At 36.8% G+C, this 15239-nt stretch overlaps 1 protein-coding gene across 1 annotated transcript in view; it reads right to left on the bottom strand.

The window, feature by feature from the left end:
• Positions 1 to 15239, bottom strand: part of BRIP1 (BRCA1 interacting protein C-terminal helicase 1) — a 183892-nt gene that overhangs the window by 18451 nt on the left and 150202 nt on the right. The window lies entirely within an intron of this gene.

Below are 15239 nucleotides of genomic sequence, written 5' to 3'. Positions count from 1 at the left end.
AGTGCAGTAGTGAGATCATGGCTCACTGCAGCCTCAACTTCCTGGGCTCAGGTGATTCTCCCACCTCAGTCTCCTGAATAGCAGGGATTATAGGTACATGCCACTACGCCTGGCTAATTTTTTTGTACTTTTAGTAGAGACAGGGTTTCATCATGTTGCCTAGGCTAGACTTGAGGGCTCAAGCAATCTGCCCACCTCAGCCTCCCAAAGTGCTAAGATTGCAGGCAGGATGGCATTTTTATCATTATAAAATGTTAATTGTTTATATTAACATTTATTTTGTCTTAAGGGTCTATTTTATCTATTAGTATAACCAAACCAGCTCTCTTTTGTTTACTATTTGCATGGTATGTCTTTCCCATCATTTTATTTTCAACCTATTTGTGTTTTCTAAACTAGTGTTTCTCTTGCAGACAGTATATATCATATTATTTTCAATCCATTCAGCCAAACTTTGCCTTTAGACTGGAGTGTTTAATCCATTTATATTTAATGTAATTACTGTTAAGGTAGGATTTACTTAGCTATTTTGTAAAATACCCACTCTGCTATTTGCTTTCTATATGCCATATGTATTTTGTTCTTCTGTCTTTCCATTACTTTCCATTTTCTCCAATAGACACCAGTATATAATTTTAATTCTCTTATCATTTACATTACTATATTTTCTAAATTATTTTTATTAGTGGTTGAAGAGTATAATAAACACATCAACAAGTAATAACCTAGTCAGTATAATTACCAACTTAATTTCAATAGTACACAAAAATGGTCCTTCTGTTCCCGCACCTATCACCTTTGGGTTGTTACTGTCATATAAATTATATCTTTAAACATTGTATGCTGGTGCAGAATAATTAACATTGTAGGTTGGATTATTTATCCCTAGAAAGGTCTGTTTAAAGGTGGCTCTGGGCTGATGAATGAAAACTTAGATTCAGGAGGGTTCCTGTGATTGACTGATAAGAGAGCCTCACTGTGCCTAAACTGTTTGAGTAAACAATATATTAATGCTGAATACTTATTCTCCTTTTGAGAGTCTAGTCTTCTGGAAACTGCTAGGCAGACCAGCCCCAATAAAATCCCTGGGTGTTAATGAGTTCCTCTGATTGGAAATATTTCATGCGTGTTGCCACAGCTCATCGCTTGGGGAAGTGTGTTCTGTGTAACTGCACTGGGAGAGGACACTTAGAAGCTTAAGACTGGCTCCCTGGACTTTGTCCCATGCACATGTTCTGTTCTCTTTGCTGATTGTGCTTGCTATCATTTCACTGTAATAAATCCTAGCCATGTATACAGTTATATCCTGAGGCTATCTAACTGTCCCAAGTGAATTACTGAACTTGAAGGTGGTCTTGGCAACCCACGAGACAATCACCACAGATTTACAATTATTTTATGCAGTTGCTCTTTTAAAAAAATCAGGAGAAAAAGAATTATAAGCAAGAAATACATTTATATTAACTTTTATATTTACCTATGTCATTATCTTTGTGGGTATTCTTTATTTCATCATGTGCATTTGACTTACTTCCTAATATCCTTTCATTTCAGCCTGGAAGACTCCTTTTAGTAATTCTTGTAGGACAAGTTTGCTACAGAGTAATTCTCTTGGTTTTTGTTTATTTGGGAATATCTTAATTTTTACCTTATTTCTGAAGGACAGTTTTGTTAGATATAGTATTCTTAGTTGACGGTCATTTTCTTTCAGCACTTTGACCGTGTCAATTAACTGCTTCCTGGTCTGGAGGATGTTTTGTACATGGTAAGTTATTTCTCTCTTGCCGCTTTCTAGATTTTGTCTTCTGGCTGTTTGATTTCAACCATCTAGATAGGAATCTCCCTGAGTTCATCCTACTTGGAGTTCGCTTATCTTCTTGGATGTATAAATTAATGTTTTTAATCAAATTCAGAACATTTTCAGCCATAATTTATTCAAGTATTCTTTCTGTTATTTTTTCTCTCCTGTCCTTTTGGGACTCCACATATGCATATGTTGGTACACTTGATGAGGTTCTACAGGTCTCTGAGATTATGCTAGTTGTTCTTCATTCTTTTTCTTTCTGTTCCTCAGAGTGAATAACCTCAATTGATGTTGAAGTAAATCAATTCTTTCTTCTGCCTGCTTAAATCTGCTGTTGGGCCCCTGAAATGAATATTTCATTTTAGCTATTATACTTTCCAACTCCAGAATTGCAATTAGGTTTTTGTTAAGCAAATTTTATCTCTTTATTGATATTCCCTATTTAGTGAGGTAAGACATAATTCTCATAGTTTTTGATACAGTTTGCTTAGTTATTGAACATATTTGAACTAGCTGTCTCTCCTAACGCATAGCTTTGTCTACTAAGACAAATGTCTGGGTTTCCTCAGGGATAGTTTCTATTATTTTTTTTCTCTTAGTGTACAGTTATACTTTGTTATGTGTCATGATTTCTGTTTAAAACAGTACATTTTAAATAATATAATGTGGCAAATACAGTAATCAGATTATTCTCCCTCTTCAAGGTTTTTTGTTCTTGTAATTTTTCTAAAATAATACTGTAAAGTCTGTATTCTCTCACGTGTGGTCATTGAAGACTGCTTGGTTAACTTAGTAGTCAGCTAATAATTAGACAGAGATTTCCTTAAATGTCTAGAATCATCACGTCTCCCATTCTTTGCCAAGAGTCTCTGCATGTATTGGGACATAATTTCAATCCTCAGCAAGGTAGGTAATAACTCTGATCTTGATTTCACTTCCTGCTTCAGTAGAGTACCAAATTGATAGCTTAAGGCCTTTTCAGGTCTTTTCTTGGCATGTCCACATCACTGGTCAAATGCACAGTCCTACACATAGGCATGGCCCACTAAAATCCCAGGAATATGTCAGAACTTTAAAAGCTCTCTATGAACATCGCATTCCTCAGCTTTTCTCGTTACATTTTTTGGCTAGCCTCTCACTTGCCTCAGATGTCATTCATTGTCTCAGGTAGCTGTGAAGTTAAACAGCTGGCTGGGTGAGCTCTGAGTCAGGTCAAATAAAGATAGCCTTGTGAGTGGGGTCTTCCAGGGAACTCCCAGGTAGGTCACATAATTCTCTGGAAATGTTCTCCAGCCCCGTTTTGCTCCTTCCAATGACTGTCAGGTTGCTGGCTTTTCTCATGATTTCAGGCTGTTGGTTTTTAAGGCTATTGTGAACTTGGAGAGAGGTGAGAACAGAGCAAGTTAAAATACCACAAAGCTTACTATTCTTACTGTAATTCAGCTATTTTTAAGGAATAAATGCTTCCTAGAATGCTGTAACTTTTGATTAATACCCAGAGTTTTGATAAAGTTGATTCTAACTTATTTTTGTCTATTTTCTCATTGCTTTTAGAAATTTTAAAGGTCTTTGTTCTGCCATTTTTGAGGACCTTACCCAATTTGCTGGCACTCTATAAAGGACATCTTCATCTGTGTTTCAGAGGGATATTGATCTATAGTTGTTGTTTTTTTTAACTTTTATTTTAGTTTCAGGAATACATGTGCAGGTTTGTTTCAGAGGCAAATTGCATGTCATGGGGATTTGTTGTGACAAATTGGGACAGATTATTTTGTCACCCAGGTAAAAAGCAGCAAAGTATCCAACAGGTAGTTTTCCTCACTCTCCTCCTACTCTCCACCCTCAAGTAGGCCCTGGTGTCTGTTGTTCCCTTCTCTGTCCACATATACTTAATGTTTAGCTCCCGTGTATAAGTGAGAACATGTGGTATTTGGTTTTCTGTTCCTGCATTAGTTCATTTAGAATAGCCTCCAGCTCCATTCATGTTGCTGCAAAGGACATGATCTTACTCTTTTTTATGGTTGCATAGTATTCCATTGTGTATATATGTACCACATTTTCTTAATCCAGTCTACTATCAATAGGCATTTAGGTTGATTCCACATCTTTGCTACTGTGAACAGTGCTGTGATGAACATACAGATACATATATCTTTATGGGAGAATGATTTACATTCCTTTGGGTATATATCCAATAATAGAATTGTTGGGTTGAACAGTACTTCTGCTTTAACTTCTTTCAGAAATCAACACACTGCTTTCCACAGTGGCTGAACTAATTTACGTCCCCACCAGCAGTATATATGTGGTCCCTATTCTTTGTAACCTTGCCACCAGCATCTGTTTTTTTTTTTTTTTTTTTACTTTTTAACGATAGCCACTCTGACTGGTATGAGATGTTATCTTGTGTGTGTGTGTTTTGGAGACAGAGTCTCACTCTGTTGCCCAGGCTGAAGTGCAGTGGCATAATCCCAGCTCACTGCAACCTTCACCTCCTCGTTTCAAACAATTCTCCTGCCTTAGCCTCCCAAGTAGCTGGAATTACAGTTATGTGTCACAATGCCCAGCTAATTTTTGTACTTTTAGTAGAGATGGGGTTTTGCCATATTGGGCAAAGTGGTCTTGAACTCCTGACCTCAAGTGACCCGCCCGCCTTGCCCTCCCAGTGTTGAGATTACAGGTGTGAGCCACCGCGCCCAGCCGCATTGTGGTTTTGATTTGCATTTCTCTAATGATTAGCATGTTGAACATCTTTTCATATGCTTCTTGGCCACATGCATGTCTCCTTTTGAGAAATGTCTGTTCATGTCCTTTGGCCACTTTTTAATGGGGTTGTTTTTTGCTTGTCAATTTAAGTTCCTTATGGATTCTGGATATTAGATGTTTGTAAGATACATAGTTTGCAAACATTTTCTCCCATTCTCTGGGTTGTCTTTACTCTATTGATATTTTGCTGTGCAGAAGCTCTGTAGTTTAATTAAGTCCCATTTGTCGATTTTGTTTTTGTTGCAATTGCTTTTGGTGTCTTCATCATGAAATCTTTCTAGAGCCTATGTCCAGAATGGTATTTCCAAGGTTTTCCTCAAGGGTTTTTAGTTTAAGGTTTTACATTTAAGTCTTTAATTCACCCTGAGTTGGTTGTTGTATATAGTGTAAGGAAGGGGGTCCAGTTTCAATCTCCTGCATATGGCTAGCCAGTTAGGTCCCACTTGTCAATTTTTATTTTGTTGCAGTTGCTTTTGAGGACTTAGTCACAAATTCTTTGCCAAGTCGGATGTTTAGAACAGTGTTTCCTAGGTTTTCTTCTAGGATTTTTATAGTTTGAGGTCTTACACTTAAATCTTTAATCTACGTTGAGTTCATTTTAATCCATCTTGAGTTGATTTTTGTATAGAGTAAAAGGGAGGGGGTCCAGTTTCATTCTTCTGCATATAGCAAGCCAATTACTCCAGCACCATTTATTGAACAAGGAGTCCTTTCCCCATTGCTTATTTTTGCTAACTTTGTCAAAGATCAGATGGTTGTAGGTGTGCAGTTTTATTTTTAGGCTCTTACAGTTTTCTTCCCCCCTCCTCCTTTTTCTTTTGTTTTTGTAGTCTTCATCTGGTTTTGATTGCTGGTTAATTCTGGTCTCATAAAATAAATTGGAAAGGATTGCATCTATTTTTCAGAAGAGATTATATAAAATTTGTGTTATTTCTTCTTTAAATGTTTGGTAATATTTGCTAGTGAACACATCTGGGTGGAGAATGTTTTAGAAGGCTTTTAACTATGGATTCTATTTCTTTGCTATATAGCTATACATGTTATCGATTCCATCTTGGCCTCATAAAATAAACTAAGAAGGATTACATCTTCTATTTTTTAGAAGACATCATGTAAAATTTGTGTTATTTCTTCTTTAAAATGTTTGGTAATATTTGTTAGTGAATACATCTGGGTAGATAATTTTTTAGACGGCTTTTAACTATGAATTCTGTTTCTTTGCTGGATAGCTACTCATGTTATCTGTTTCATCTTGGATGAATTTTGGTATTTTGTGGGTTTTGTGGAATTAATCTACTTCATCTAAGTTATCAAATGTATATGTATACAGTTGTTCATAGTATTCCCATATTATTCTTTTAATGTCTGTGGAGTCTGTAGTTATACTATTAATACCTCTTTTATTCTTGATATTAGTAATTGTGGCTTCTCTTTTTTTCTTTGCTAATTTTGCTAGAGGTTTATCAATTTTATCAATCTTTTCAAAGAGTCTATTTTTTTTTCTTTTTCAACTTTTATTTTATTTTAGATTCTGGGAGTACATGTGCAGGTTTGTTACAAGGTTATATTGCATGATGTTGGAGTTTGGAGTACAGTTGAACCTATTACCCAGAAAGTAAGCATAGAACACAATAGGTAATTTTTCAACCCTTGCTTCCCTCCTTCTCTGCCTCCTCTTACATTCCCTAGTGTCTGTGTTCCCATCTTTACGTACATGTGTACCCACTGTTTATCTCCCATTTATAAGTGGGAACATATGGTATTTGGTTTTCTGTTTCTGTGTTAGTTTGCTTAGCATAATGGCCTCCAGTTGCATCCATGTCGCTGCAAGGACATGATTTCGTTCCTTTTTAACAGCTGTGCAGTATTCCATGGTGTATATGTACCATATTTTCTTTATCCAGTCCATCGTTGATAGGTATTTGAGTTGCTTCTATGTCTTTGCTTTTGTGAATTGTGCTGTGATTAACACACAGCTGCATGTGTCTATTTGGCAGAATGATTTATTTTCCTTTGGGCATATAATCAGTAATGGAATTGCTGAGTTGAATGGTAGCTCAACTCTTAGTTCAAACAGCTTAATTTTAATTTCTCTGATTTCATTATTTTTGTTACAATTCATCAATTTATACTTGTTTTTATTATTCCTTTTTTTCCTGTTTGCCTCACATTTATTTAGCTCTTGTTTTTCTAGCTTCATAAGGTAGAAACTAAGATCACTGATTTGAGGATTTTTTTCCTAAAATAAGCATTTAATGATATAAATATCCATTTGAGCACTGCTTTAGCTGCAGTCCTTACATTTTGATATGCTGTATTTTCATTTTTGATCAGGTCAAAATATTTTCTAATTTTACTTGAAACTTGCTGTTTTGTCTATGGATTATTTAGAATAGCTGCTTAATTTCCAAGTATTTGGACATTTTTCTGTTATTGATTTCTAGTTTAAACTAGATTAGTAGTTTAATTCCATTACTGTCAGAGAACATACTGGACTTGAGTTGGCTAATAATGTTGCTCCAGTCATCTATATCTTTATTAGTTTGTCTACTAGTTCTGTTACTGAGAGGAATTTTGAAGTTTCCAACTATAATTGTATATTTGTCTATTTTTCTCTTCAGATCTGTCAGTTTTTGCTTCATGTCCCTGTTTTGGGGTGCATACACATTTATGATTCTTATGTCTTCTTGGTGAATTCACCCTGTTATCATTATGTAATGTTCTCTTTTATCCCTAATTTTATTTGCTTGGAATTCTACTTTATCTGGTATTAAATAGTTACTTGAGTTAGATCATTGGTATTTTGAATTCTGGTCTCCTTTCTTAATCTACCTACTAGTGCTTACTTTTCAGAGTTCTCAAACAGCTATTCCACATATTCTGTCTAGGTTTTTTAGACTATTAAATATGCTTACTTCATCTTGTCTACGATTGAAACGCTCGAACTATTTTTTAAAGTTAATTTAATTTTAGCTTTGTAAATTTTAACTTTTATCAAAGAAACACAAACACATAGTTTTATGTTTTCAGTGAAAAACGTAACTGTCCTTTCCCCACCCACCTCCTGTTTACAATTCCCATTCCTCGGAAACAATTACTTTCAATTTTTTAGGTAGCTCTTCTGGTTTTTACCTCCATATTTCTAAGGAACATTCATCCTACTACTACTTCTTAGTTTTTGAACTTGAGAACTTACGTACTGATTCCCTCCTTGGAAGATGTTTATTTCTCTTATACCACTGATACTTCACCATCCTTTCCTGGGAATATTAACAACTGAGTCACAGAGTGCACTATAATTACATTTCCTTTATTGTACAAGACTTTTTGCCTTCCCTGGAGTTAATAACTGCCTCTTCTTCTTATGGATTAATTTTTTAATGTTTTCTATCATTAATTAATCCCCAAACCATGCCACAGCTGTAAAAATTCTTCCCAGTATGGTCAAATCTTCCATCCTCTGAACTCAATTTGGACTACTTGCAGCACTGCTATCATCCCAGAGTTTTCCTTCCTGGTTGTTTTAGGAATTATCTTTGCCTCTATTCTGGATTGTAACCCTAGTTTCCTGCATCCTTGATATTCCTTTTTGAAATTTTTTTTTATTTTGATGGAGCACATCTTCCAGTAACATCTTGAGAAAGTGTCCATTTGAAGCAAATGTTTTAGGTCCTTATATGTTGAAGGTTTTATTTTGTCTTATAGTTTGTTAGTTTGGCTTGAATAGAACTTGTTATAAATCCAAAATTTCCCTAAAATATTTGAAGACAATTTTTTCTATTTTTTTGGTTTCAGTGTTGTTTTTCAGAAGTCTGTTGTGATTCTGATTCTCTATCTTTTGTGAGATAGAGACCTGTCTTTTTGTCTTTGGAAGATTTTAAGACTTTTTCTTTATCCGCTGGTACTTGGAAAGGACACAGTGAAGTGCTTTGTAGCTTTTCCTCCTTTGCCTGTGCCTTAGTGAGCCCCTTCAACCAGGAAATCATGTTATTCAATTCTGAGAAATTTTCTTGAGTTATTTCTCTAAGATGTTTCTTTCCTTTATTTTTTCTGTTCTCATGATCTGGGCCTCCTATTTATCAGAAGTTGGTTATTGCATACTGATCCTCTAATTTTCTAGTTCTTCTTTCCCGCTTTCTCTTTTTGATCTGGAAAATTTCAATTTTATCTTCCAAGCCCTATTATGCATTTAAAATTTGTTGGTATCATGTTAATTTCTAAGAACTTCTTCTTATTCTTTTGTTCTTGTTTCATGGAGGCAATATGGTACATCTCTATGCATATTAATATTTTTTTGAAGATTTCTCCTATCTGGGGTTGGCAAACTATAGCCTGTAGTGCCCACAAAAATAACCCATGTCTTGTTTTTGTACAGCCTCCAATGTGTAGGAATGGTCTTCACTTTTTTTTTTTTTTTTTTTTGAGAAAGCGTCTCATTCTGTCGCCCAGGCTGAAGTGCAGTGGTGCAACGTCGTCGGCTCACTGCAACCTCCACCTCCTGGGTTCAAGTGATTCTCTTCCCTCAGCCTCCTGAGTAGCTGGCATTACAGGCGTGCACCACCATACCCAGCTAATTTTTGTATTTTTAGTAGAAATGGGGTTTCACCATGTTGGCCAGGCTGGTCTCAAACTGCTGACCTCAAGTGATCATTTTTAAGAGGATTAAGGAAAAAACATACACAGTAGTCCCCTACAGCTGCAATCTTGCCTGTGGTCAAAGTTACTCATGGTCAAATGTCCAAAAATATTAAATGGAAAATTCCAGAAATAATTCATACATTTTAAAATGCATGCCTTTCTGAGCTGCATGATAAAAATCTCATGCTGTCCCACTCAGGATGTTAATCATACCTTTGTCCACCATGTCCATGCTGTATACTCTTTTTGCCTGTTAGTCATTTAGTAGCCATCTTGGTTATCAGATAGAAAAAACACAGTATACACAGAGTTTGGTACTACCCCTAGTTTCAGGCATTTAGTGGAAGTTGTGGAATCTATCTTCTCTGGTTAAGGAGAGACTACTGTACTGTCTGGCCCTTTATAGAAAGCACTGGCCAATCCTTGTTCTAGTCTGTTGTGCTGTTTCTATTTTCTCAGAGTTCTTCTCCTCTGTTTTTGTTTGCTTTGTTGTACTTGTTTTGTTTTTGTTGTTGTTTTGGTCTGTTTTTCATGTTAGAGACTTTGATAATCTGGTGAAGACTCTGCGCTTACTTAAGAGTAAGGCACTAAAACAATGATTGGCAGCTCTGAATGTATGGGTAGAACTTATACGCTGGGAAGTTTGCTATAGGGTAATTTGGTAGGAACCGGGCCAATTTGTAGATACTTTCTCATGGGGTGGTCAGTTTCCCTAAAGAGGAATTCTACACCCTTGGGAGATGTAAGACTGATTGTCAGCCTGCTCAGAGCTAAAAAGAAAAGGGGGATGGAGTTCTCACATTCAGTATGTAGAATCCCCATATATAATATTAACCTCCATCTTTAATACATACTCAGCTGTGCCTGGTTTTGAAGAATACGGAGACTCTGTTGTTCAATCTTTCCAGAAATAAACCTGGGTGAGAGAGGGGGCTAATTGTTTCTTATACTAACTTGCAACCAAACCACCTGTTTTTAAACCTCACTTTCATTGACATTTTAGATTGCTCCAAATCCTAGGCTTTTTCATCCATGAATCTGAAAGTTCTTGTTGACTATCATCAATGTAGATTTAAATTTCAGCTTTGTCTTGCCTGCTAAGTCACTCAGTCATTCATCTGTTTTCCAGTGTTCAAAATTTGTTGATACTACTTGTCTGTCACTGTCTCCTCGCTCTCTTTGTAACATTGTAGGTTTGACATTTTCATTCCTTTATTATCATAGGATTTTGAGGGGGTGAAGAGTAACATAAATGTTCAATTTTTCTACAAAGACTAAAAAAATCTAAATTTTATAGGGCATTATTTTTTGATATTATTTTACAGTAGCCTATAGGTTCCAAGGCAACAGACCATAATAACACTGGGAAGGATAGGAAGATGACTATTGTCAACACTACAGAAGAATATTGAAAGTCAATGGAAAGTCAGTGTGCCACTGTATTTTGGTTCCAGTTTGATTTATGTTTAAAGCATTCTGTGGTATGGTAGAAAGGTACTTCTGTTAATGAAACAATTTAAAGAAATAAGATTTCACCTTTTCTTTTTACCATTGTTTTCAAACTGCCTTGCTTAAATGAATATGCCCACTTGAGACAAAGATTATGCTTTCAGGCCGGGCGCGGTGGCTCAAGCCTGTAATCCCAGCACTTTGGGAGGCCGAGACGGGCGGATCACGAGGTCAGGAGATCGAGACCATCCTGGCTAATACGGTGAAACCCTGTCTCTACTTAAAAAAAAAAAAAACTAGCCGGGCGACGAGGCAGGCGCCTGTAGTCCCAGCTACTCGGGAGGCTGAGGCAGGAGAATGGCGTAAACCCGGGAGGCGGAGCTTGCAGTGAGCTGAGATCTGGCCACTGCACTCCAGCCTGGGTGGCAGAGCAAGACTCCGTCTCAAACAAAAAAAAAAAAAAAAAAAAAAAAAAAAAAAAAAAAGAAAAGATTATGCTTTCAGTAAAGCAACAAAGACTAGTTAGGAAACTCATAGTGCAGTTGTAACCTGGTTGCAAAACCATCTGGTATGTTTCCAAAGGCTGTTCTTGTATTTCATAGACTTATATTACTTCAAATACTCTTAACAGTCCCATGTGTGCTTAAAAAAATTAACATTAAAAAGAATCCATTGGTTTCTGCTTACTTTAGATCTTCTGTATCCCTTACAAGAAGAGTGACTCAGAGTATAAGCACCTTTTCTGTCAATCAATATACATTATGAGTTTTATTAAATAACATAAAACATTTGCTTGATCTTTATTTTTTTAATTTTAAAAATTTTACTTATTGATTGGTTTTAAAAGGATAAGCTCCTTTGTAACAAATTATTAATTATTGGCATTATTCTCTGAAAATCAGTAAAATGATAGCTGGGCTCTCCATTGAAAAAATTAATAAAATACTAAAAGTACAGTATTATATATCAATACTATAAATACATGATTTTTATGATATTCCAGGAAAGCATGTTTTGAAGCTCTAAAAGTTCTCTGGGCAATGTTGTATGGCGGGAAAAAGCACTGAACCTCACATTTTTCATTAAACAAGCATTTGAGACTTGGTTGCTGAGAATGTAAAAACATGTAACACATGTTCAAGGAAGAAAACAGGCTATTACAATACAATGAGATATATGCTATAATACAGATAGCAACCAAAATACTATAGGTTTACTAACGTGTAAATAACTCTAGTTGGAGAAGTTTTAAAGGTCCTCATAAAGGACATGACTTTCAATGAGGTTTTGATTGCTAAATTTGCCAAATGAACTGTATGATAACCTATAAGCCAAGGCAAAGCGTAATGAAAGAATATAGCATGTTTGATAGCTTAACAGTGACATGCTTATGTTTAATAGTGAAAAATTCGGTGGCTAGAGGTAGAGCATAAGAATGAAAAAGCAGGTATTACAGTTTTAGAAGTGGATGGGACCAAGATGTAAAGGGCAATTTAGTAGCCATATGGCCTTAGAAAAATAATTTAATTTCACATAACCAGTTTAAAAACAACTCAGGCTGAGGCAGGTGGATCATCTGAGGTCAGGATTTTGAGACCAGCCTGGTCATCATGGTGAACCCCATCTCTACTAAAAATATAAAAATTAGCTGGGCATGGTAGTGCATGCCTGTAGTCCCAGCTACTCAAGAGGCTGAGGCAGGAGAATTGCTTGAACCTGGGTGGAGGAGGTTGCAGTGAGCCAAGATTGTGCCACTGCACTGGGTGACAGAGTGAGACTCCATCTCAAAAAAAAAGCAAATCAAATAAAACATCAAGTAGCAACATGCATTGCTACTGGAAGTGATTGGTAGAAGAATCAAGTGAGATATGTGGAAAAGGTTTGTAAACGAGAAAACCGCATACAAACATAACTTTTGTTTCACATGGTTTCTTGAAATTCAAGGCATTGCTTATACTAAAAGGAAGAAAAATCAACTGAGGTAAGTATATTTATATTTTCTTAAAATTGAGTATAATGACTAAAAGTAAACAACTTCAAAAATATATTCAAGTTCCCCTAGAAACTATTAGCTGAATATTAAAATTCAAAAAAACAAAAAACAAAAAACAGAAAAAAAACACAGGTCAATCAGCAGGGAGACACAAAGTAGGCAGATGTGATGCTTCAATAACCTGCAGTGCAACTTGATTCCAAGTAAAATGGGATTTCTAGGAAGAAAAGGGGAGCAGGATCTCTGTAGCTTAACCGTAGACCTGAATCACTCAGTTTGAAGAAAAACATTTGCAGAATACCATTCTAAAATGATGGGGAGTGGCTGGATGTGGTGGCTCACGCATGTAATCCTAACACTTTGGGAGCCTGAAGCGGGAGGATCACTTGAGGCCAGGAGTTCAAGACCAGCCTGGCTAACATAGCAAAACCCTGTCTCTACTAAAAATACAAAAATTAGCCAGGCGTGGTGGCATGTGCCTGTAATCCCAGCTACTCAGGAGGTTGAGGCAGGAGAATCGCTTGAACCCGGGAGGTGGAGGTTGCAGTGAACTGAGATCACGCCACTGCACTCCAGCCTGGGCAACAGAGCAAGACTCTATCTCAAAATAATAATAATAATAATAATAATAATAAATAAAATGATGGGGAGTACAGTGGGTGAAATGTTCTAGGGCTTAAATCTAGTTGTTGTAGTCTTATGTCTAAGCTATACACAAATACATATAGCTTACATATATGCATACATATACATATACCTATGTCTAAGCTATACACAAATCTGAACTCACCTGCAATCTGGTTTACAAATGGGCTAATGTAAGTATGCAAGACACCAGAAAAATCGAAATTTTTGATTTCACTGGGTAAGATCATGATTAGTTGTGGGACTTCTGGTTGAAGTGCAAATATGTCAACTGGTCATGTTTTCATTTTACTCTTATCCTATTTCTTTTTTTTAGATGGAGCCTCCATCGCCCAGGCTGGAGTGCAGTGGCATGATCTCAGCTCAGTGCAACCTCCACCTACCAGGTTCAAGCAATTCTTCTGCCTCAGCCTCCCCAGTAGCTGGGACTACAGGTGCCCGCCACCACACCCAGCTAATTTTTGTATTTTTAGTAGAGACGGGGTTTCACCATGTTGACCAGGCTGATCTCAAACTCCTGACCTCAGGTGATCCACCCACCTCCGCCCCGCAAAGGGCTGGGATTACAGGCATGAGCCACCTCACCTGGCCCAGCCTGTTTCTATGAATTATCCAAATGCCTTACAGCTTCACTAAGAAATAAATAATTACATGGTTAAGCTAATTACAATTTCACAGAGAATATAAAATATTAATTTGCAGGCCAAACACAGTGGCTCATGCCTGTAAGTCCAGCACTTTGGGAGGCCGACGCAGGTGGATCACGAGATCAAGAAATCGAGACCATCCTGTCCAACATGGTGAATACCCATCTCTACTAAATATACAAAAATTTGCCAGGCGTAGTGGTGCGAGCCTGTAGTGCCAGCTACTTGAGAGGCTGAGGCAGAAGAACCGCTTGAATGCAGGAGACAGAGGTTGCAGTGAGCTGAGATTGTGCTACTGCACTCCAGTCTGGCTACAGAGAGACTTCATCTCAAAAAAAAAAAAAAAAAAAAAAAAATTTAATTTGCACAAAATCTAATTATAGCATTTATAAATTAGATGTTGATGCCCTACAATATGAAATTAAGGGATAGTAATGCACCACATAATGATGTTTCCATCAATGTGTAGTGCATATATGATAGTGGTCCCATAAAATTATAATGGAGCTGAAAAATTCCTATCACCTAGTGATGTCACCATTGTAACATTATAGCACAATGCATTACAAGTGCTTGTGGTGATGCTGGTGTAAACAAACCTACTGTGCTGCTAGTCTTATAAAAGTATAGCACATACAATTATGTATAGTATATAATACTTGATAATGATAATAACTATGTTACTGGTTTGTGTATTTGCTATATTGTACTTCTTATCATTATTTTAGAGTGTACTCCTTTCACTTATATTAAAAAAAAAAGTTAACTATAAAACAGCTTCAGGCAGATCCCTCAGGAAGAATTCCAGAAGAAGGCATTGCTATCATAGGAGATGACAGCTCCATGCATGTTATTTATTGGTTCTGAAGACCTTCCAGTGATTCAAGACATGGAGGTAGAAGACAGGGATATTGATGCTCCTGATCCTGTGTAGGCCTAGGCTACTACCTGAGTGTTCATGTCTTCATTTTTTTTTTTTTTTTTTTGAGATGGAGTCTCGCTCTGTCGCCCAGGCTGGAGTACAGTGGGGCAGTCTAGGCTCAATGCAGCCTCCACCTTCCGGGTTCAAGTAATTCTTCTGCCCCAGCCTCCCAAGTAGCTGGGATTATAGGTATCTGCCACCACACCCAACTAATTTTTGTATTTTTAGTACGGACGGGGTTTCACCATGTTGGCCAGACTGGTATCGAACTCCTGACCTCAAGTGATCTGCCCACCTTGGCCTCCCAAAGTGCTGGGATTACAGGCATCAACCATTGAGCTCCCCATGTCTTCATTTTTAACAGAAAAGTTTACA

The sequence above is a fragment of the Trachypithecus francoisi genome, unplaced genomic scaffold (genome assembly GCF_009764315.1).
Source record: "Trachypithecus francoisi isolate TF-2019V2 unplaced genomic scaffold, Tfra_2.0 Lachesis_group20, whole genome shotgun sequence".
In the NCBI taxonomy this organism is placed as follows: Eukaryota; Metazoa; Chordata; class Mammalia; order Primates; family Cercopithecidae; genus Trachypithecus; species Trachypithecus francoisi.
The sequence above is the reverse complement of the archived record's forward strand: the minus strand, read 5'-3'. Positions and strand labels throughout refer to the sequence as shown.